The sequence below is a fragment of the Gossypium hirsutum genome, chromosome A08 (genome assembly GCF_007990345.1).
Source record: "Gossypium hirsutum isolate 1008001.06 chromosome A08, Gossypium_hirsutum_v2.1, whole genome shotgun sequence".
In the NCBI taxonomy this organism is placed as follows: Eukaryota; Viridiplantae; Streptophyta; class Magnoliopsida; order Malvales; family Malvaceae; genus Gossypium; species Gossypium hirsutum.
The window spans coordinates 124,136,668-124,159,252 of record NC_053431.1 but is presented as its reverse complement, the minus strand read 5'-3'; the positions used below and the strand labels follow the sequence as shown (position 1 = coordinate 124,159,252).

At 33.5% G+C, this 22,585-nt stretch overlaps 1 pseudogene across 1 annotated transcript; it reads right to left on the bottom strand.

The window, feature by feature from the left end:
* Positions 1-428: 428 nt before the first annotated feature.
* On the bottom strand, positions 429-10,224 carry LOC107938688 (dual specificity protein kinase YAK1 homolog; annotated as a pseudogene). Its single transcript, XR_001694957.2, has 17 exons — positions 9,430-10,224; positions 8,159-8,358; positions 7,307-7,460; positions 7,100-7,209; positions 6,908-6,977; positions 6,707-6,789; positions 6,530-6,608; positions 6,401-6,441; positions 5,784-5,906; positions 4,234-4,378; positions 4,025-4,139; positions 3,830-3,912; positions 3,669-3,743; positions 3,001-3,075; positions 2,077-2,902; positions 1,323-1,478; positions 429-1,079 (listed from the first exon to the last, which is right to left on the bottom strand). The product of XR_001694957.2 is annotated as a dual specificity protein kinase YAK1 homolog (transcript).
* Positions 10,225-22,585: the final 12,361 nt, after the last annotated feature.

The window sequence follows — 22,585 nt, the reverse complement described above, 5'->3', positions numbered from 1 at the left end:
AATTCTGAAAATGAAAATGAGGATGGGATTGGGTTGGGTTGGCCACCACACACTTACCTACAAAAAGAAGAGCAAATCCATGTGTCCACTTTCCACGTCACCCTTCTTTCAACCACCTGTGTGCTTCACTCGTTATTTTATCTATTTATATTTTTTTACTATAGAATAATAGTAAATTTCAATAAGATTTGACCACATGTTTTATTTTATTTTAATTAGATTATAATACACGTTGAATAAAAAAAATTTGAAACTGTAAAGTTGAATCTTCAGAAATCAAGATGTTTTTAATTTAAGTGTAGATATTTTCTAAACTTAAATTAATTTTTATAGATTTTTATATAAAAATCTAAAAAGATGAAGCACATATTTATTACTTCGTAAACTGAAGCATCATAACCAAAGATACCAAAGATACAGCAATTGCATGCAACCAAAACAAGCAACACAAATTATATTTATGCAGAGCACAGCAAGAGAGACTGCATGGTCTGGATGAGTATTTTGCTTATGGTAAGTTCACAAAGTGAACTATTGCATACAAATTTCTTGCCAAATAACCAATACGTAATCCAAGAACACCACAAGAAATCAAGTTGATTCCAACATTAGGCAATCTTTTCATTAGGGATGTTTCGCCTTTCGTCCTACATTATTTACAGGATCATTTCAAAATGGACTCGATTACTATTCTCAGTACCAAGCGGAGGTTGCCCCATGGCATGTCATTTCTTAATGAACTGTTTCCGGGAGAATGTGGGCTCCTGGCACTAAAGCTAGAGGGACATGAACTTTCATGTGATTCCGTTCTCTATCCCGAACACCAGCTGATCTTCCATGATTGAACCGCTGAACATTTTGCTGCCTAGATAGGCTCGGAGAATTTTGTGTTGTGCAGCATGAGGTGAGAATTTGTGGGCACAAAACGAGGATATCCAGCGTGCGAAGCATTAGCTGAATGAGGACTGCACAAACAAAATAGAAGTCGAGAATCCTGAAGAAAAACTTCAACAAAATGACAAAAGCTCAGGTCTTGTATGTTTGAGAAATTTTGACCATTATGGAGTGCGTATCCATCACTACAAATTGCAAACTACACCTTTCAATAGGGGAAATTAGAGGGTGCTGATAAGAAAAAAAGGGAGCTGATATTGAAGGACAAATGAGAAGTACGACAAGCATTAACTTAACATACATGTCTTGATACTAAGAACGAGGGGAAAGGACAGCCCCTTCCCCCGACAATTTATCCCCCACTCTTCAAGTATGAGCAAAAGGGTTCAACCTTTGAAAGCCATTCACTAAGAAGGATATGCAATTACCTTTGAGTTGACAAATTTGAGCTTGCAGTCGAGGAGACATGGTTGAACCTGCCAATTCTGACAGATGAATCAGCCGAACCAATCTGCATTCCTCTGTCAAACTCAGCAGATACGTGGCTCTCATCTGATCCATCCTCTTGCAGAAGAAGTTCACCACTGTGGTTACAATAAAATGCAAGTAATTTAATAAGTTAAATAATCATAGAATAAATATTGAGCAGTAAAATATTGGGCCAATATTGCAGTATTTTTGTAAAATCAGGTCCTTGATCAACTTAGTTTGAACATAAAACAAAGAAGCAAGTTCATAAAATGCTACCATAATTAATGCGAATATTTGCAAGAACCATTTTCAGATCTATCTAGGAATGATGAATACACTCTCCTCAGTGAGGGTAGACATTCACAGAGCAACCTATTACCATTGGACCATTATATTTCAACCAATTAAAAATATAAAGAAACATGCTTTGTGTATCAAGATGCTCCCATTCTCTCTATCCCATATTGTATTATTTTATAACAGCAAGAAATCTTAAACGGAATAAATGAATAAAATCAGCATGAAAAGAAAAGGAAGTACTGTATGCACAGTGAGTTAAAATTATACGATGGTACCCAAATAACCTTTGAGAGGGTAAGGAAGAGTAAAAGACCATTATTTTCATCGTAAAAGAATAACCCATACAACACAGGTATGACATAACTATATATTAATATTTGATGAATATAAGTTTAGATTGCCTCTACACACCTATAATTTGGATCCCAATATCCAGGACCTGACAATGGCATGCTGGCCTCCGACTTGTCTTGAGTTGCTCCTGTGATATACTGCAGTTGCACACTAGAACCAAGTCTGATGGACTTGGGTCTGTTCTGAACAATTGAATAACTTGTAGCCATTCCAATGCCACCTTGCTGTTGCTTCCAATTGGCTAAGCTGGAATTTGACCGTATACGAGACGGCAGACCATCAACAACCTGAGAGTTTCTCTCAGCTTGGTTAGAAATGTTTCCATCAGTAACTTGTCCTGGTCTGTTTGAAGATGACAAACTTTCTTGAGATTGTGAATTTCCAGAATGTCCCCGACTTTTCTTCGATTGAACTGGCTGGCCACAACCATCTTACTTAATGGTGATCCTTGACAACTGTTTCTAGCTGGAGAAGTAGGACCATAATGTCCAGGGGAGCCTACTGAACCTTGACCATAGGAGCTTGGAGGAGTAAACTGTGAGGGACTAGTGCCAAGGTGAAGCAGGGAAAAGTTTCTGGCCGACGGACTCATACCAACTCCGTTCCCATGAGAGTACTGCATGATTCTCCATCTAGCATTGGGACTACCTCCAAGCATTGATGCACTACTCTGCATATGCACAGTCATCACAGACGGACAAACAGGTGAATAACATGCAAATATGCTACTACTATCTCCATAACTCCCATAGCTGCTTCCAAGCCCACTATTATCATTATAGCTACTAAGACTTCCCATACTACTATAGCAATTGGCATGACCATACGGTACCATTGGGAACTGTGGGCTGTTATGAAAAGTAACTCCGCTCCTCTTTGAAACCTACACCTGGAAAATATATTCGTATAAGACTAATACCAAAATAATGCAGTAACTCTAATGCTCTAGCAATAAAAATACTATGTAATTAAGAAGCTTACATTAGGGAAAAGACCAGCTGCAAACCAATGCCCTCCACCAGGGTGATGGTCCACCTTAATGTTTCGAGCAACCAGCTAACAATAGAGTTACCAGACATTAGGCAAGTATCATTTGCGCTATTTCTTGCCCAGAAAATAACATATTTGTGCTATTTTCCATAAAGCTTGCGATCCAACAAGAACAGATTAGTAAGTCAAAGACAGCTCAATCCATGAGAAAAGTGAGAACCAATAAAGCCAAACCTTCTCAACGGCCCAAAGAATTTTTTGCTCAGACACACAACTTAAAGAGAAAGTAAAATGGAAATTGAAGTTCCATCAAAAGAATTGACCAAAACTTTCATGTTTCAAACCAGTACAGTACTCAGATAATGATTTCATATGTCAAATGATTTTCAACAACCTTAAACTTTTATTACAACTTCATTAAAAAATAAGAGAATAGTGCCTATACTGTAACAAAAGATTATACCAGTTCTCAGAAGAATACATTACTGATCAACCAACTAAGAATAGACAATCAATTGATAGGGGAGTCAGGAGAGGACTAAGCAATTCTTCCGTATGATGGTGCCAAGCATTGAGATAAGAGCCACATAGTTAATATGGATTTATGACATAAGGTTCAATCTTCTTCAATTGCAAAGCTGCATGCGTAAGTCCCTTACCAAGTGAGGGGTCTCTGGCGGAGGCCTATATGGCCGTGTGAAAGGTTCCCCAGTAACAAAAGGGTGTTTCGAAGCCTGCACAATGATGTTAAAGCTCTTATGTTTCTTCATTCTTAGTTGGAATAGCATGTTAAGAAGTGCTCATGGGAAATTTTAACTACCTGGAAAGGTGACCACCGTTTTGCCGGATCAAACTCAACTAGTCCCCTCAAGAAATCAATCAAAGCTAATCGTACCTGACTTTCTGTTATAGATTTATTATGCGGCAGCTTTAGTAAGTTATTCACAGACCACACACTACAAAAATTTTCTCACCATTCCAAGCTGTACATTCAATGTTGAAGTTAGATGCTAACCTTTAATGATATCTTCTTTAGGCAAGTTTTTCCGGTAAGGATAGCATGTAACTATTGCTTCAAGATTCTTATGATTGAAATACTCTTTTCCAATCAACGGTTTTTTTAACTCCCTCTGAACAGAAACAAGCAACAATTATATCAGATGAAAACTTGACAAGGGATGCAACATGTAAATGAACAAGAACTAGTCGCTGGAAATTTCTTACAGCTTCATATTCTTCTTCTGTTAATACTTGGTAAGCACTTCTGCCACAAACTTCACTATTCCCTATATTGTGGATTCTCCCGACGCACTTGAAGAACTTACTTGTGTTTTTTGCCTCCTTTAGAACATAATCAGGGGGCTGCCCTCTACAACATGATAACCACATATAAAAGGCTGTTCATAACAAGTGCAAAGATATGACTAACTGAATGAGTAATGACTATTGGAGTGCTAAAAACAAATTTTAATTATATCTAAATGTAATCAGGTTGGTTTAGGATAAGTTAAAACGAGATGGAAATGGAAGTTTGTACAAAACCCTTCAAAAAGAAGTATGCATGAAGATTAAGAAAATAATAAGCAGCATAATATTTATATTGAATGCAAAGAAAATAGCAGAACAACTAAGAAACAGCAACTGATCAAACATAGTTCAAGAAAATCAAGTTGGAAGGGTCTTAAAGATATTTTGAAGTTTTATGAATTAACTCAGCTAGATGAGTACATATTAGCGGAAGTTCTAATGCAATTTCAGTAAAAGGCATATTTCATTGGAATTTTCTCTATTTACTTGTTTTCGTAAGCATGAAAATTTTATTTTGGACTAAACTCCTAGACCAGACAGATGAACAGCTTCTTCATTATGTGTGCAAAAGAATATGCATGCATCTTTTGACTATTGTTACTGTTAAAACACACTGAAACTTCAATACGAACCAAGGGATCTAATGTGGCAGTCACAGCTGGTCTTGGACTTCCCATAATAAAACAATCCAAGAGCTTAGCCTTTGCTTGGTATGAAGGATGAAAAAGAGTGAGGATGGAAAATTTGTTAAATCAAATGGTTAAGATTCATAACCATTTTCTTACTTTGTAGCTTAACCATTCCTCACTCTTTTCCATCCTCCATACCAAGCAGAGCCTTAAGGACTTTGAAAATTCTAGCACATCCTTCAAGGTTCTTATATACAAGAAATAAATTATTCACGTTGATCCTAAACTGCAGCATTAACTCACCCCTTATAAGGCACAGATCTCGTTCATAAGTATTAATGCCTATCTTGCCAATTCAATAGAGGAATCATCTTAGAGCATCTGACTTGTCATAATAATACTTTTATGTAGAACAAAAGAAGCTGAAGAGAGAGAGGTAGACTGAACTTTCAATTTGTGATGTTGAAAAAATATTAGTGATCTGAAAAATCAATGCAAATTTTTGTTTCTCTTTATACATTTTTGTTTAGCATAAGGGAAATTTTTAGTATGAATGCCTACAAACTTGTCAAAGCATTAGATACACACTGCCTTGAATCCTGGAATTTCTAAGATAGACAAAAAAATAAGAGACAGAGTGAGTATGAAATTTGATAATTGCATGCGCTTATTTAATGATAAGTGAAATTCTCCTATTTGGAGTCAATAAGATCTGCTCGGTTATAAGATCAACCAAAGAAAAGCTATACATAAAATCAGTTGCAAGAAAATGATGCCTAGAAATACTGACAAATTGCTAGCCAGAGATATGTATGACCATCAAAGCAAGAGGCATACCCAAGAATTTCAACCATTCGCCTTAGAAGATCAAATTCTGAAGCACCTGGGAATAATGGCAGCCCAAGAAAGAGTTCAGCAACTATGCAGCCAAAGGACCACATGTCAATAGCTGTTGTATATCTAATCAAGTGGTCAAGGTTCAAACTAGAACTAATGATCAAGACCAAAGACAAAAATCAGAATTAGGGAATATAATCATCAAAGACAATAATGAATCACAAGAACTGAATATTTTAAATAGGCATTTTCTAATTATTACTGCCAAAGGCTTGAAACATGACTAATTTAGGTAGTAGCAGCATGCTAAAAAGAATAGCAATATGAATCTTCTACGTCATTAATCCAAAGAGATCTTCATATAGAAATACAAAGATGAACCTTTCAAGGTTTAATCCACAGAAGCTGTGACAAATATAGAGTGCTGGACTAGAACTTCTGTGGAATAAACTCCAAAGGTCATTTTAAACCTCAGGATTCAATTGATCAAACAATGTTCTGCTGAAGTTATTCCACTGAAGTTCAAGCCCCTACCAGCATGATCCGCCAAAAGACAAAGACAGTAAGCAAAACCAATAAATAGAAAAGAAGGCTACAAATTCATGTCAAAAGGATGCTGATATCCAAGAAGAACTTCAGGAGACCTATAATACCGGCTCTGCAGAAAAAAATTGGAAAAAGTGTCATAAGACCCTCTGTAGTATGATAACAGTGAACAGTATGCAGTGATAGTTGTGTATAGAAACCTGAATGTAGGAATAAACAGTCCAATCTTCCATGCAAGCTGATCCAAAGTCAATTATTTTAATTTCTGCTGGCTTGACACTGTTATTCCAGTAGAGATATATCAAACTTCACTGAAAAAATTGCAAAAAATTATATTACAAGTTTGTAATCCAGACTAATCCATAAAGGCAACTCACCTTGTACAGAGAAGAATATTTTCTGGCTTAAGATCACAATGAATTATTCCAGCATCTTTTAACAAAGTCAGTCCACGTAAAATCTACATAAAATAAAAAAGGTTAGGATGCAATTCTAAAGACATTTTCAAAGAGATGTATACAGCTATTCCAATCATTATTCAGTTCAATCAAATAGAGCTACAAGAAAACTCAAAACACCTGTTTTGAAAACAGCTGAATAATGCTCAATGAGAGACCCCTAAAATGATTTATCTTGATAAGCTCGTACCTAAATCAGGGGGGAAATGTCAATAAAATGCTGGAAAAATTCTATAAGAGATTGTCTATGTAAATGGTGAAAAGAAATTTACAAACGATGAATATTGCTTCAACGTAAGACAATAAACTTACAGATTTGTGTTGAGAAGTTCAAAACAAATGCATAAATGGTGTTGATATACAAAGTAATCATAAATACGGACAATGTGATGCTCGTCTTCCGGATCATACTTTTTTTTCAACTGCAAAAGACAACCAATTAAGCAAACATAACGAGGTTGATGCTTCACTTCTGGTATTTCTAAAAAGGTATAGACAGCTATAAGGAAACTTAATTACCGTTGTCAAAACAGAAACTTCAACCAGTGCCTGCTGATGGTAAGCAGGTTGGTTTTTAATTATCTTCACAGCAACAAAACTGCTTGTTTCTGGAACCCAGCACTTAGCAACCTGCCCGAAAGTCCCATGACCAAGAACATTTTTGACAATATATCTACAAAAATCATTGAAACATGAGTAAACGTTTACTTCACTAAGCTTCATTTTGGATGATAATAGATCACCAGAAATATTTTTTTGAGTTGCATAGTCATATCCATGAATCTACCAAATGATAAGGGCCTTACGTACAAAAAGACCAGGTTTTTTTTTGCAGGGGTTCAGTAGAAGACAAAATAGAAAATGTATTCTTTGTTGCTAGCTAGACACAAAGATTAGAACTTTAAAACAGAAACTCATCAAGGAAAAGAGGGATTAATGGTGGAATGGCCACCTGAGTTTGTATATTAATTGAAAAGAATGTTTAACCAAGCTTGCAAACACAAAGCTCCATATTTACACAGACATACAACTAATTCCAGCATGCCAAGGTTCAAAGTTACAAGCCAGAACAAAACAGGTATATATTGTGGCTAGGAGAAGCTAAAAGGTTACACGAAAAAGAAACAATGCACTTCAAGATGATTAATATTTCTGAGACATCAAAGTCAAGAAACAGTCCATTTTAGTTTAGGATCAACCATGTATCAGTAGCAGAACACATTAAATTAAGCAAGAGGAAAAGAAAATTGTCCTTGACCATTAACAAAATCTAAGCTGCCCATGTAAAGTCAATTCACAAAGAAATTATCATGAAATGATTCAGAAAATAGTTCAAAATCACGAGGAAAATTATAAAAAGCAGTATCAAACCTTCGCCGTGTTTCTAAATTTATCAAGACAAAGTTCACAGTTAGAATCAGATCTGAGTTCACATTGTCGTGGCCATCATTGAGGACACCAACAGATGGGCTAGTCAAAAACCACTTTGGGTTCAATTCTTCTGAATATTTAAATTTTGGATTGCATATTTGGTAAGTTTCTATTATGTCCTTTGTCAGTCTTGCCACCAACTGCATGGTGAAAACTGCATGTCAGCACGAAGATTTGCCTCATATGAATCTAAGCTGGAGATTATTGCAAATTTTTTGCATGATGAGAAAAACAATTCAGTGCAAGTACCACATTGCAATTTGCTAACCAAACAAAGTATTGAGAAATAAAGTTTCCAATTACATAATTTTTCAATATGATAAAATATTTAAAGAGAAATTATAGAAATCATAGACTGGCATGAGTTGCATTGATTGATAGTATCAGGATAGATAGAACTCCGGATCTAAAATCAATATCATAATCTCAATTAGATAATATTTGTATAGACACATCACGTTCTTCCACCTGAAACCAATTTGATCACCTAATCCGCTTAAGCTTACTGAAATAATGAATATAAGACTAACTTATGTCAACTAGACTCTTCATTTTCCCTAGAATACCTGCGCCCAACACCTACATTCAACACATATTCAGACATTGGTATGGTGTAATGACCCTCAAAATATGAGAAAAAAGCAAAGAAAAAAATTGAGCATACCCGCGTTAGACTTAGACACATACCCCATATTCGAGACTCCTCTCGCGCTCTTGTAATGTAGAGACTAACTGAATTAAGCATATCATTTCCCATCTTGTTCAGAACTTTCTATGATCTATTTGCCACTATTGAACATTTAGACAGTAAGGGACTCTCTCTTCTGCCCTTTTTTTTTCGGCTCAGCAAAAGTAGATTTTATTAAAAGGATAGAACATCAAACCATCGTTTACAACTTAACAGCTTAGAACAATACCACCTGTAACCCAAAAAAGACCAGATCCACCTACGAATCAGGTTAGAAACCTCCGTAACATTAGCTCATATGCTTACTTGGTTTATATATGCTTTCCTTGAGTAAGATAAAGAGAATCACTAATAAAACCACATGTAAAAGTAAAACCAGTTAAACATCTCTTAAACCATACAAATTCAGATCGATCCAAATAAAAAGCTCCTAAATTTGCAACACATTTCAGCATAGAAACAAGTGCTGACAAAACTTTCGAACTAAAAATGAATAGGCAATCAATTAGAAAGGCGAACTTACAGGCTTCCTAACAACAACACGCAGCTTTCTATCAGCGCCATTTATAGATGAATAAGGCCGAAAAACCAGTTGCCTCGGTCGCCATCGCAACTCAGGTTTTTGCTCTGTGCCCAATCTTGAGTACCCCTTAAACTCTTCTTGATTACTAGGGCCAACTTCATCCATAACTATCCCCCCCCCCAAATAAATAAATAAGAATCAACCTTTTCTAGCCCCCAAAACTAATAGTATTCCCGATAGCTCCATTACCGCAGAAATCACTCAAAACACGAAAAAAAGCCAAAATAAAATAACCCAATTCTGCTGATCGGAAATTGAATTGAAGTTCTGAATTCAAGATGGAAACTTCATTGATTTTCAGAGTATCCACCAGCTGACTCCGATCCAATCCTTTAGTTCATTTTGGATTTTTTCATATTCACGTTCCAGAAAAGCGAAGAAACAGAAAACAGGAGAAAAAAAAACAATTCTAGATGAAAGAAAAAGATTGAATCTTTTCTATGGATTATAAATAGAAAACATGCAACAAAACAAAAACCAAAAAAGAATCTACCAAAAGAAAAACAGATTGGATTTTAAATAAATTGACCCAAAGTCAAAACTCAGAGAGTAGAGAAGAAATGCAACAAAGAAGGATCGGAAAACGAAGAAATAGATAGAAAGTGAAATTAATTGGTCCAGAAAGTTTGTGTTTTTTGGTCTGAGTTCAAATTGGCAGTGTTACTTTCTAGTTTCTTCCTGGTAATGGGAGTTTTTTTTCCCTTTTTTTTTTTGGCTAGATTTGTTTTCTTTTTCCATTTTTATTGGCGGCTGACAATTGATTTTATTTAAAAATAATAAAATATATAATTTACAATAATTTAAGGATAAACTACAACCGTGACCACTCAATTATCAATAAATTTATATTTTGATCATTTAATTATAAAAAATTATAATTTTATCACTCAATTATTTGAAATTTACTATTTAAGTCAATTAGATAATGGATGTCATTGTGAGCCATTGACTCATTATTCCTCAAATATATTTAGGTAAGCTATATCGCAAATCACCTAATTATTAATATGTTTTTCTTTTAATGACTCAATCATAAAAAATCACAAAATAATCAATAACGGACTATGAACATAATACATTAACTTATAGACTTAATAGTTAAATTCGTCCTTAAAATATAACTAAAATACTAATGTGATACTTTTATAAAATTTAATGATAAATAAAAATTCTAAAATTATCATAATATTCTAAAAAAATTCTAAAATATTAATAACTTTTTTCAAATATTAAAAACATTTTAAAAAATTAGAATTAATCAAAAAATATTAATTTTTTTTAGAAAAGTGCCAAAAATCCTATTATTCCATTGCACAACTTTTCACCGAATGTTCCTATTCTTCTCTTCGCTTGGCGATGAATAAAGAAAATCAAAGTTTTTCTTCTTGCTCGTCTTTTTTATTGATTATCCTTATTTCGAAAGTAAATTGAAAATGGTCAAAATGATAAAAGTACAATTTTTATTTTTTAATTTATGAATCATCCAATTTATAGTTTTCCTCAAAAAAATCAGATTTCTCTTCAAATTACATTAAAAAAATCGAATAGAAATATTTAATATATAAACCCTTTTTAACAGTCAAAGCCAAGGAATTTATTGCTACTGCTCTGGGTATTTCTAATAAATTGAGTTAGTTGTTACACGTGTAAATGGCATTTTTATTTTATTTTGGCAGTGTGGATTCCATTTCCCTTTGTTGTTTCACTTGTTTGTTAGAGTGTTTAAACTTTGTGTTAAGAATTAGTGTAAATAGTTATATAATTTATTTAAGGCTTAATCATACGAAACCATTTTTTTGAAAAAATAAAGTCGGCTTTGGTTTTGAAAATGAAAACGAATATGGGAGTTGCCACCAATCTTTTTTGATGATGTGTAATCGGGTCATCTAGTAAAAATGGTTATTTTTAATAAATGATTTAATTTATTTAAACAACGATTTTGGTCCATAAAATTTAGAAAATTGGATTCGGGAGTCGGTTACGTACGAGGAAGGATTAGCACCCTCGTAACGCCCAAAAATGGGTACCTAATTGATTAATTAATGTCTTAGTGTCGAAAATTAAAAACTTGAAAGACTTTAAAATACGATCTCTCTTTTTGTAGAAAACTCGAATGTTAAAGACCTTCTCGTCTCGAAGTAATAAAATGTCACATCCAGTAAGTTAAGACAAGACATCTCGAACTTTTGAGAATAAACTTGCCTTTTATTTAAAATTCGTGTATTTTAACCCTTTTTTAAAGGATATTCGATTATTTACGGTAAATAAGGAAAATCGAAACCCAGTAAGTTAGGGCACGATCTCTCGAACTTCCAAATACCGAACATTGCCTTTATTTATAGAAAAAATCTTATTTCGAGGTGACAAGATGTCATATTCAGTGAGTTAAGGCACAACACCTTGTATCTCCGAGAATAAGCACTTTTATTCAAAACTCGTATTACAATTTAAAAGAATATTCCGTAATTTAGGTTAAATGAGAAAAATCGAAACCCAATAAGTTAGGGCACGATTTTCTCGAATTTCTAAATATGAAATATTAATTTTATGAAAGAATTATTTTTGTCGGGTAAGGGTTAATAGAAATTCGTAATGATAAAAAAAAATGAAGAATGAACAAACAAATAAAAATTTTGATATTGACAAACATAACAGAATAAAGATAAACGCATAATAAGAATTATGAGAACAGAAATGGAAAAATAAAATGAACTAGCAATATAATAAAAGGTTAATAATAATTATAATAAATAGGAAATAATAATAGTACATTAATAAGACGAATAACATAATAATGTGATAGTACTAAAGAAAATAATAATACTAATAATAGTAATAAATAAATATAATGGTAATAATAATGATTATAATAAAATAACAATAGTAAAATAATGATGTTAATACATAAGTATAAATAGAGATATAATACCTAAAATGTAATAACAACAAAATATGAATAGATAAGAAATATAACTAGATAAATAATAAGAAAATAAATATAGATGAAAATATAATAATAGTAATAATACAATAGTAGTAATAATAATAAAAAGGTAATAATAATATATTAGATAGTAAAAAATAATAATAATAGTAACAGTAATAAAAAATGATAATAGTGATAATAGTAATAATAATAACAACAACATATTAATAATAATAATAATAATAATAGTATATATTAATAATGACAATAATAGAAAATAATAGAAATAAATATATTATGTTAGTAGTAATAGTAATAAAACAATAATAATAATAAATATAATAATAGAAAGTAATAATAAAAATAATTGATTAGAAAATAAAATAGCAAAATAATGGGAAAGGATTAAATCGAATTTAAAACGAAAGTTTGGGGCGAATCTGGAAGTAAAGTAAGAAAAAAAGGACCGATTTTGAACACACGAATAACAATGGGGACCAAAAGGGGAATAATCCCCAACCTCCAAAGCACGCGTTTCATATGGGACTAAATCGAAAGCTGAAATAAATTACAGGGTAAAATTAAAAATTAAAAGAAACTTGATTACAAAACAATAAAAGGGAAAGGACTTGCAGCGCAATTACCCCCAAAAGCAAAAACACGCGGATTCCCCTGTCGGGTCAGGTCAACACGCGGATCCTGGCCTCAAAACGACGTCGTTTTGGCATTAAGAAGGCTGGCCAAAACGTCGTCGTTTCGATTGGCTATTTAAGTCAGATTTAAAAAAAAATCATTTTCTCATTTGTAAAAAAAAAAAAACTCATCTTTTTTTTTCTCTCTGCAGAGTCTCCTGCTCCGGTGAGAAGTCCAGCCAGTCACAACCGTCCTCCACCTTGCTCCGCCGCCGGCGACCGCCGTATACGGTAGCCGGAGGTAAAAAAGTTCCCCCTTTTTTTCGCTTTGAATGGTGCTTGTTTCTTTTGTCTTTATATTACGTAATTTGTGCATGTATAAATATGGAGGGGGATACATTCGAAAGTAAGACAAAAAAAATCACCTTAGGCTTTCGATTTCGATTTTGGTATTTTGGTTTCCTGATTCGGTGCTATTCTCGTGCTTTGGTAGTGCTAGAATCATTGTTTTTGCTGTTTAAAAATCGAGTGCTTTGTATTTATCAAAATTTTGCCGAATGTTACAAATCGATTTTGGCTTGGCTTTTTAAAGTCATTTACATGCTTTTGTTTATTATTTACTGTCCTTTCTCCTTTTCTTGTAGGTGCAAATGGCGACAGTAACTAGGGCGGTGGAACAAGTGGCGGTGGATGTGACAATGGCAGACCTAGGTGCGGCGCAGCTAGGGTTTTCTTTTGTTTTCTGAGTCAAAAATGTTGTGGGCTAGGGTTTTGGTTTTAGGTTTGGGCTTATTTAGTGGGCTTACAGTTTTTAGTGGGTCTGGGTAGTTTTAAATTATTTGGGTCTGGGTGATTGGTTGGGGTTTTGACGCCTGGGCGAAATTGGGCTTGCACATTAGCCTTATATTTTATCAATATAGTTATAATTATATTTTTGAGTTTTTTTTTTGTCATCAATTTTTAATTTTTTTAGTAGATTTAATGAATAATTTCAATGTTTCAATCTTTTATTGAGAGGTTTTTCAACTTAGTTAATTTTTTTTATAATTATCTTTATTTTCTTTAAATTAAGAGTTTTTTTTTAAATTTTATGTATTATTTATTTTATTATTTTATATAGGTAATTGTCTTATTAGGTTATTTAAGTAATAAATTACATCTTATAAAAAATATTTCATATATGAAATTTCATATAATCCTCGTTAACTTTAACTTTTTTAACTGTACTTTCATTAAATCAATTAGAAAAAGCTGTTTTTTTATAATAATAAAAAGGTTGATGACTCAAAAATACAATTAGGACCATTTTGACAAAACATACAAACATTAATGGTCAAATTTTTCATTAAGCCTTAATTTAATAGGTTTAACTTAAATAGTGAATTGTTTAATTTTTTTTTAATTTCCCAATATATCTATAGAAACGAGGCCAATAATTAATATTCCACATTCCATAGACCTAATAAGATGTAGACTTTATAATTATTTTATATCTTTATTCAATTTTGTAAATGGTAGCTGTCGAAACACTTGTGACATTAAACTTAAACAACAGTCAATTAATACGTTTTTTCAAATTTAATTTTAGGGGTTGGCTAAAAAACCACCCCCAACATACTAAAAAAACACCCTAGTAAATAACACACCTTTGCTATAATTAATGTTCTTTTACTTTATTGATTGGTTAGTAATTAACATCTTTCTATTGTAATGATTAAGAATTAATTATCACCTCTCCACTCACTTTTTTATCTCATTTAATTGTTAAACATATTTTTATTATTGTACTATTATTAAATATTATAAGTATTATTATTATTATTATTATTAAAGATATAAGTATTATTATTCAACATATTTTTTTATTATAGGATTATTGTTAAACATATATATGAATACATAAATACAAAAATATGAGCAAAATGCTAAAATATAATAAATTAAAATTATTCAACAATAATCCTCAGTTGTCTATAAAATTCCAGACGTGACATATACATGGTTTGCCATCCAGCTGTAGACGGGACTCTATGGCGGATCCAATAAATTGAAATGGTAGGCATTGGGTAATCTCCTTCTAATTGTACCATCACATTATGATTTTCATATACATGTGCAATTGAAATAGCATGATGGTATTGAAAATGTTTCGGACCTCTCCAAAGAGGAAAGAAAGTTATGCCACCTCACTTGGTTAAATAATTGAGAATCACCCCAAACCTGTTGGCAATCAAGGCACCAGTCATAGGCATAACCATCCAGTGTTCTGCTGGTGCAGGCGATTGTGAGAAACACAGTGAATTACGTAATTCATCGATTCCATCAGTGAAAACTCTAGCATAGACATCATATGAACTCAATAACTCGTCTAGCAGTTGATGTCGAACATAGAGCCACTGATCTTCGCCATAACCAAGACAAACAGATATTGATCGGAATCTGTAATTTCCATCACCCCTGACATCTTGTACATGTGTGATGTAAGGGTGGAACATATCTGGAATTTCTTTCATTAGTGGATGAGTGTCACATGATTCAAGCATCTGGTTTAAGTCTATGAAGTTTGAAACTTGCTATGATGGCTCCCAGTTTAAGTCTGGAATTTTAGTTACGTATTAACTATGTCTTGCAGGTTCTTTGTTCAACCCTACCAGATCCAACCCAACAGATTTTGACGTGGTTGAATGGCTACATCTTCTGGGAGCTTGACTTATAGAATCGACTCGTTTTTGTTGTTGTTGCTTCAAGGTTGGTTATCCACGCGTATTTTTTTAAATTGTAGGTTCTTTAATGAGTGTTTTACTCGGCTGGAATATATCTCTTAACTTTCTTAACAGACTTTTTTTCCCGACTTTTGACTGCTTAGTGAATTTTTTTTGAACATTTCTAACTCACCGTCACAACAAATATCCTTATTTTCCACAGAAGTTGACGGTGATAAGTCAAGCTTCCTCCAGAATACATCTACATATTCACATACCACTGGCACTGATTCGATCTTTATTTCAGACACTTTTGTGTTCAACACATAAGCAAGATATGCTTCACAACCATTTTTCAAACATTTCTGAGCAGACATGGCAGAAATCACAATTGGCATCACATTTGACTTATCTGTTTCAACCCGAAGAATTGTACCACTACCACACTTCAACTCAAGAATTTTCTGACTGCAATCTATCTTGGCCTTATGTAATGTCAACCAATCCATTCCCAAAATAACATCAAATTCATCAAATGGCAACAACATTAAGTTGGCAGGGAAACACTGACCTTGTATAATCAAAGGACAATTTTTGCATATTTTATCTACTATCACATGCTTGCCTAAAGGATTCGACACTTTAACCACATACTCAGTCAATTCAACACACAAATTCTTATCAGACACTAAATTCATGCATACATACGAGTGAGTAGAACCAGGATCAATCAATGCAAGAACATTAGTGTCGTAAAGAGAAAATATACCAGTGATCACATCAGGAGAAGATGCTTCCTCTCTAGCTCGGATGGCATAAGCTCTTGCTGGAGCTCCCACTTCAGATCTTACAGTCGTGTCTTTTGTTACGCCTCTGCCACTAGTTCCAATCCCCACATTTCTCTGTGGTCTTCCTCTAGTAGTCACACTGCTCGATCTCACATTCTGAAACTTTTCTATCTCTTCTCTTTCCGGACAATCTTTTACAAAATGATCTTGAGATCCACATTTAAAACAAGCTCGGCTGATTAAATAACATTCCCCCAAATGTCGTTTTCCACAATGTTGACATTCCGGTCTAGTAGGTTTAACACTACCTGTACTTGCCATAGAAGTTGCCTGAGCTTTAGAACCTGAATATTGTCTTCCTCGATCTCTTTGAAAATTCACACTAGAAACATTCGATCGAGTATTCATTTCTTTAAACTTCTTCGCTTGAGACTGAAATGGCTTGCCCATTGATCTTTTTCTTTCATCTCTTGCTTCACTTTCCACCTTTCTTTTCTCTTTGCTCAATTCTTCAGCCTTGATAGCTCTTTCAACTAGTACCACTAACTCTTTAATTTCAAGAATTCCCACTAGCAATCGGATATCCTCGTTTAATCCATCTTCAAACCTTTTACACAATGTAGCTTCATTAGATACACACTCTTGGGCATACTTGCTTAATTTGACAAATTCTCGCTCATATTCGGCTACCGTCATGCGCCCTTGTTTCAATTCAAGAAACTCTTTTCTCTTTTGATCAATGAAACGCTGACTCACATACTTCTTCCGGAATTCTTCTTGAAAGAAGTCCCATGTAACTTTCTCTTTAGGCACCACTGACACTAAAGTTTTCCACCAATTATAAGCCGAATCCCTCAGTAATGAGATAGCACATTTGAGACTTTCTTCTGGAGTACAAGATAATTCATCCAACACTCTGATAGTATTATCAAGCCAGAACTCTGCTCTTTCAGGATCATCATTTACATTAGCTCGGAACTCTTCGGCTCCATACTTTCGAATTTTGTCCACTGGAGGCTTTGACAATTTTAACACTTCAGTTTGTTGAGGAGCTATGGGAACAGCTTGAGGAATAGGAGGGGGCGGAGGAGGTTGAGCATTAGGATTAGTTCTAACAAACTCAGTGTACCAATTGTTCATCATTTGGAGAAAAGCTTCTCGAGCCTCATCTCCTTGACCCTGAGTTTCGAATCGACTTTCAACAAGCACATTACTTTGAGCATCATCAGCTGTATCTCGGTTAGAATCCATTACTAAAAAAAAATTTTAAGATGTCAGGAGTCGTCACACTATCATTATTCAATTATGGCATGTATAGATAGTCTATTACACTCGCTACGTTAGTCCGAGAATCGACTAAACCGTAGCTCTGATACCACTAAATGTAACACCCCTTACCCGAGACCGTCTCCGGAATCGAGTACGAGATGTCATCCAATTTAACTTACCGATTCGGAGCATAAAAATTTGCTTTTAAAATTAAATTCACTGTTCATAACAACACTATCCACCTGCGCAACTGTCACTAATTTAATTATAAATTGAGTTACGAAACTCAAAATTTAAATCCGTAAATTTTCAGTAAAACTAGACTCATATTCCTACTTACCATAAAATTTTCAGAATTTTTGACTTAGCACATTAGTACAGTTTATTCATTAAAGTATCCCCTGTTTCACAGCTCGACAGATCTGACCTCTTGGCGCTAAAAATCAAATATCTAATTGTACAGAATTCATATAAGGTTACCATTAATTTATTTTGAAAATAGACTCACTAAGGAATCTAAATATATAAATTATGACCTATAATTATTTCTGTAAAATTTATAATGATTTTCTAAAGTTAGAACAGGGGACTTCAAAAACCATTCTGACCCTGTCTCACTAAAATTTAAATATCTCAAAATATAAAATTCCTTTGCCTACACCGTTTCTTTCATGTAAAAATAGACTTGATAAGATTTAATTCTGTATATCATTCACCCTCTAATTCCATTTCTACTATTTATGGTGATTTTTCACATTCACGTTACTGCTGCTGTCAAAGAAACTGCTTCTTTGAATTAGTTACCATTTAAACATACATAACTCCAAAACATATTCATTAATAACTACTTCAATAGCTAACATTAGCCATATCATTTGGACATGCTCAAAATGATTAAGACTCTATACATGCCATAGTTTAAACATTTTGAAAAGCACATAATACCGAGATGGTTATGATAGTGTGATACGAGCTCCGACGGTCCACTATTCGATCAAGTTCAAATCACTATAAAACAAAGGAAAGAAAAAGATGTGTAAGCTATAAATAGCTTAGTAAGTTACATGTAAACAATAATTACTCAATTAATAATTAACACTTTTAACATATAACTAATCAAAACATTTCTTAGCAATTTCAATCACTTACACATACACAATCTTACCAATTCACTTGCATATACATTTTCACACTTAACATTTCATATTCACTTTAATTCATTATTAATCCCGTTGAACACTTGGAATATACACGGATACGTAGAGATTTAGCACATAAGTGCCACACTGATATGTAGCCGAAGCTACCACTGAATGTAGCCAAAGCTACCACTGAAATGTAGCCGAAGCTACCACTGATCAATAACACTGGAAATGTCCACGGGCCTGCTCACACAAGCTGTCAGGTGTCTGCAACACATGCTAGATCACCCAGCACCCGGGACTCAATGTAACACTGGTCTCTAGTGACATGTCACTTGTATCCAATTCTATTCCTAAGTTCAACCGGGAATTTACACTTAACACTTTATTTTCAACACTTTATCACTTGAATAATTCATGAACAACTTTCCTTCCACATTCAATATTAATTCACATATCAAATATAATTCACAATTTATACAAATATAACTATTATTTACATATAACTTACCTCGGATGCAAAACGACTATTTTTGTAATTTAGTCGATAACTTTCTCTTTTCCCCGATCACTTACACTATTTCTTCTTTCTTGATCTATATTAACACAATTTAATACATTTTATCAATATTCCATTCAAATACAATTCATACACAACATTTTGACACATTTACATTTTTCCCCATAACTTTTCAAAAATTCCACTTTTGTCCCTAAGCTCGTAAAAATAAAATTCACTAAATTCTTAAATTTCAAACTTCACTAAATCATATTTCATGCTCATAACAGGCCTCAATTTCACAAAATCACAACTTTATGCACACTTTACCTTCTTTCACAATTTAGCCCTTTTTCAACATTTTTCATTGAAATTCATCTAGTAAAACTTGTAATTAACACTTCAAACATTCATTATCTAACATCACTAATCAATTTACAATTATATCATGAATGGGTCAATTTTTAAACTTTAATTTCATTTAAATTAAATGGTAGAAACATGAAATTCAAGCTTCAATAAGCATAAAAATACGAAAATAATTAAAAACGGGGCAAGAAATCACTTACAATTGAGCTTAGGAAAATCAAAACCCTTAACTATGGTAACCTGAAACTTTCGGCAGCAAGCTTCTGATTTTTGAAGAAGATGGACACTTATTTTCTCTTTATTTTGTCTTTTACCCAATTTGGACAAAAATGCCCTTGGCCCATTACTTAGATATTTTTCTAGAAATACCCTTTTGTGTCCATAACACTAATTTATGGTCTAATTGCCACATAAACACTTCCAATTTCATGCAATAATTCAATTAAATCATTTAATCACTAATTAGACACACTTTGCATTTTTCTCAATTTAGTCCTAAAAATTCAATTAAGCACTAAAGCATTAAAATTTCCTATCCATATTTTCACACAATATTTCAATCAATCAGTAACTAATAAAAATTTATAAAATTAAACTATTTCACTTCGGATTTGTGGTTACGAAACCACTATTCCGATTAGGCCCTATTTCGGGCTATCACATTCAATATATAAATAAAATTTAGAAAATAATTGTTAAATATACCACCTGAATTCAAGTAAACTTATAGCATGTAAGCGCATGGTAACCCACAACTATGACGTAGTTTACAACAACAATTTAAAGAGTCAAGTTGATGTCTACTCAACCGCTGAAGTTCCTCTTCTAGGATATCTAGAGCTTCAAGTGCCACAAAACCCTGTAATAATCTAAAACACGATAAGTTGTGTCTGTGTTTGAGGACAATTCTACTATTTTCAAAACTTCCATATATCAATGTAAGTTGAGACTTCACAATCTAATGATACAACCAACAAATTTATCTAGAGAAGAATTTTTTGCACAAAGGTATTTCTTTAGCTTTGCATGCTGGCTCTCAACTCTATTTGTAGTTCGTTCTCCAAAGTTGAGATGCCGATCAATCCAGACCGACACAAACATTTCTTTATATTTGCTTAACCACACTTGATTTAGATATTTTAAAACACCTGAATTTATATAAATGTTAGTTATGTATAAAAAGTCTTCTAAAATTATAAACAATTATTTATAGAATAACGAGGCTTGTACCTGGATATTTGCTCAACATTGGTTGGAGTTTTCTGTAGTTTTCAGTGTACAATATCCACGTTGGAGATTCAACGAGTACAATCCACATAGCACGAAAGGAGTCCCACTCATGTTGTGACTTGATAGACTGCCTACAATGCTTTTTAATATTTTCAATAATGTGCCATCTGTATAGTAACCGAGTGGCATCGGGGAAAACTTGTTGGCATGCATTCATCAGAGCCAACTCTCTGTCCGTCACAATAACATGTACTTACATGCACTCCTCTAGTTTCAACTTTAGATATGTTAATGCCCAATTATAGTTCTCCTCCTTTTTGTTAATTATAAAGGCAAAAGCTATACTAAATGTCTTGTTGGTTGAAGTCACGCCAACAATCTGAACAAAAGACAGATCATATTTGTTCGTTTTGTACGTTGCGTCTACAATCAAAACGTTTGGAAATGCACGTCATATATCCAATGATCGTGGATGAATGAAGAATAGATTTTCCAATTCATTTGAAATATTATTTACTGAAAACTCAATAAAAAATTGTTTATCATTCAAAAGCAACATAAGAACCTGTATCAGAGTTTTACAGACATTCTGGGACGAGCGAAGCTTTTGCCGTGCATTGTATATGGTTTTTAGTGTAGAAACATTATTCTCGTCCTGCTCCTTCAATGTCGATAATATGTCACGTGGTGTAACATTCTTACTCGTCAAATCAACCAATAATTTTTTTTCATTTTCTTTCAACCGCCTTGCATAAGCATGTCCGTCCATATGTTGTGCAGGTTGATGGTTATGTTGATCACATATCACCCTCAACGTCCACCCATCATATTGTTTTAAATATGAACCTACCAATCAGAATTTACAGTTGGTCTTTTTGGTGCCAGACTTTTTACTTGATTCTTTAAATTTGTATTCACTGCCACAATCACAAATAAGTGTGGCGTAAGACACCACACCATTTTCCTTTGCTTTTGATCTTCTCGTGACGATGATATAACCAAGAGAGAATGCCATGTTTTGCACCCATTGCATCAGCTCTTCACGAGACTCGAACACCTAAAATTTAAATAATTTTGTTAACAAATATTAAATGTTATGAATATAAAAAAAATTAACATCATGATAATTATTATACCTTGTAACAACCCCTAACCCCATGCCGTCATCGGAATAGGGCTACTAGATATTACCCCTAACCCCACGTCGTTACCGAAATAGGGCTACGAGATATTACCAAACTTAAACACTAAAATTTATACAAAACCTAGTCATACACTTTACATTCTGGATCAATATTCATCAAATTTCAACATAAAGTCCTTAATATGGGCCTACGAGGCCCAATATATGTCTTAGAAGTGATTCGGGACTAAACTGGTAACTTTAGAAAATTTTTCCTTGGAGATAGAGGCACACACCCGTGTGGCTTGGGACACGCCCGTGTGGCCTGGAACATGCCCGTGTGCTGCAGCCGTGTGGTACATAGCTAGCTACTGACTTAAGCCCACAGCCAAATGACACGCCCGTTTGTCAAGGCC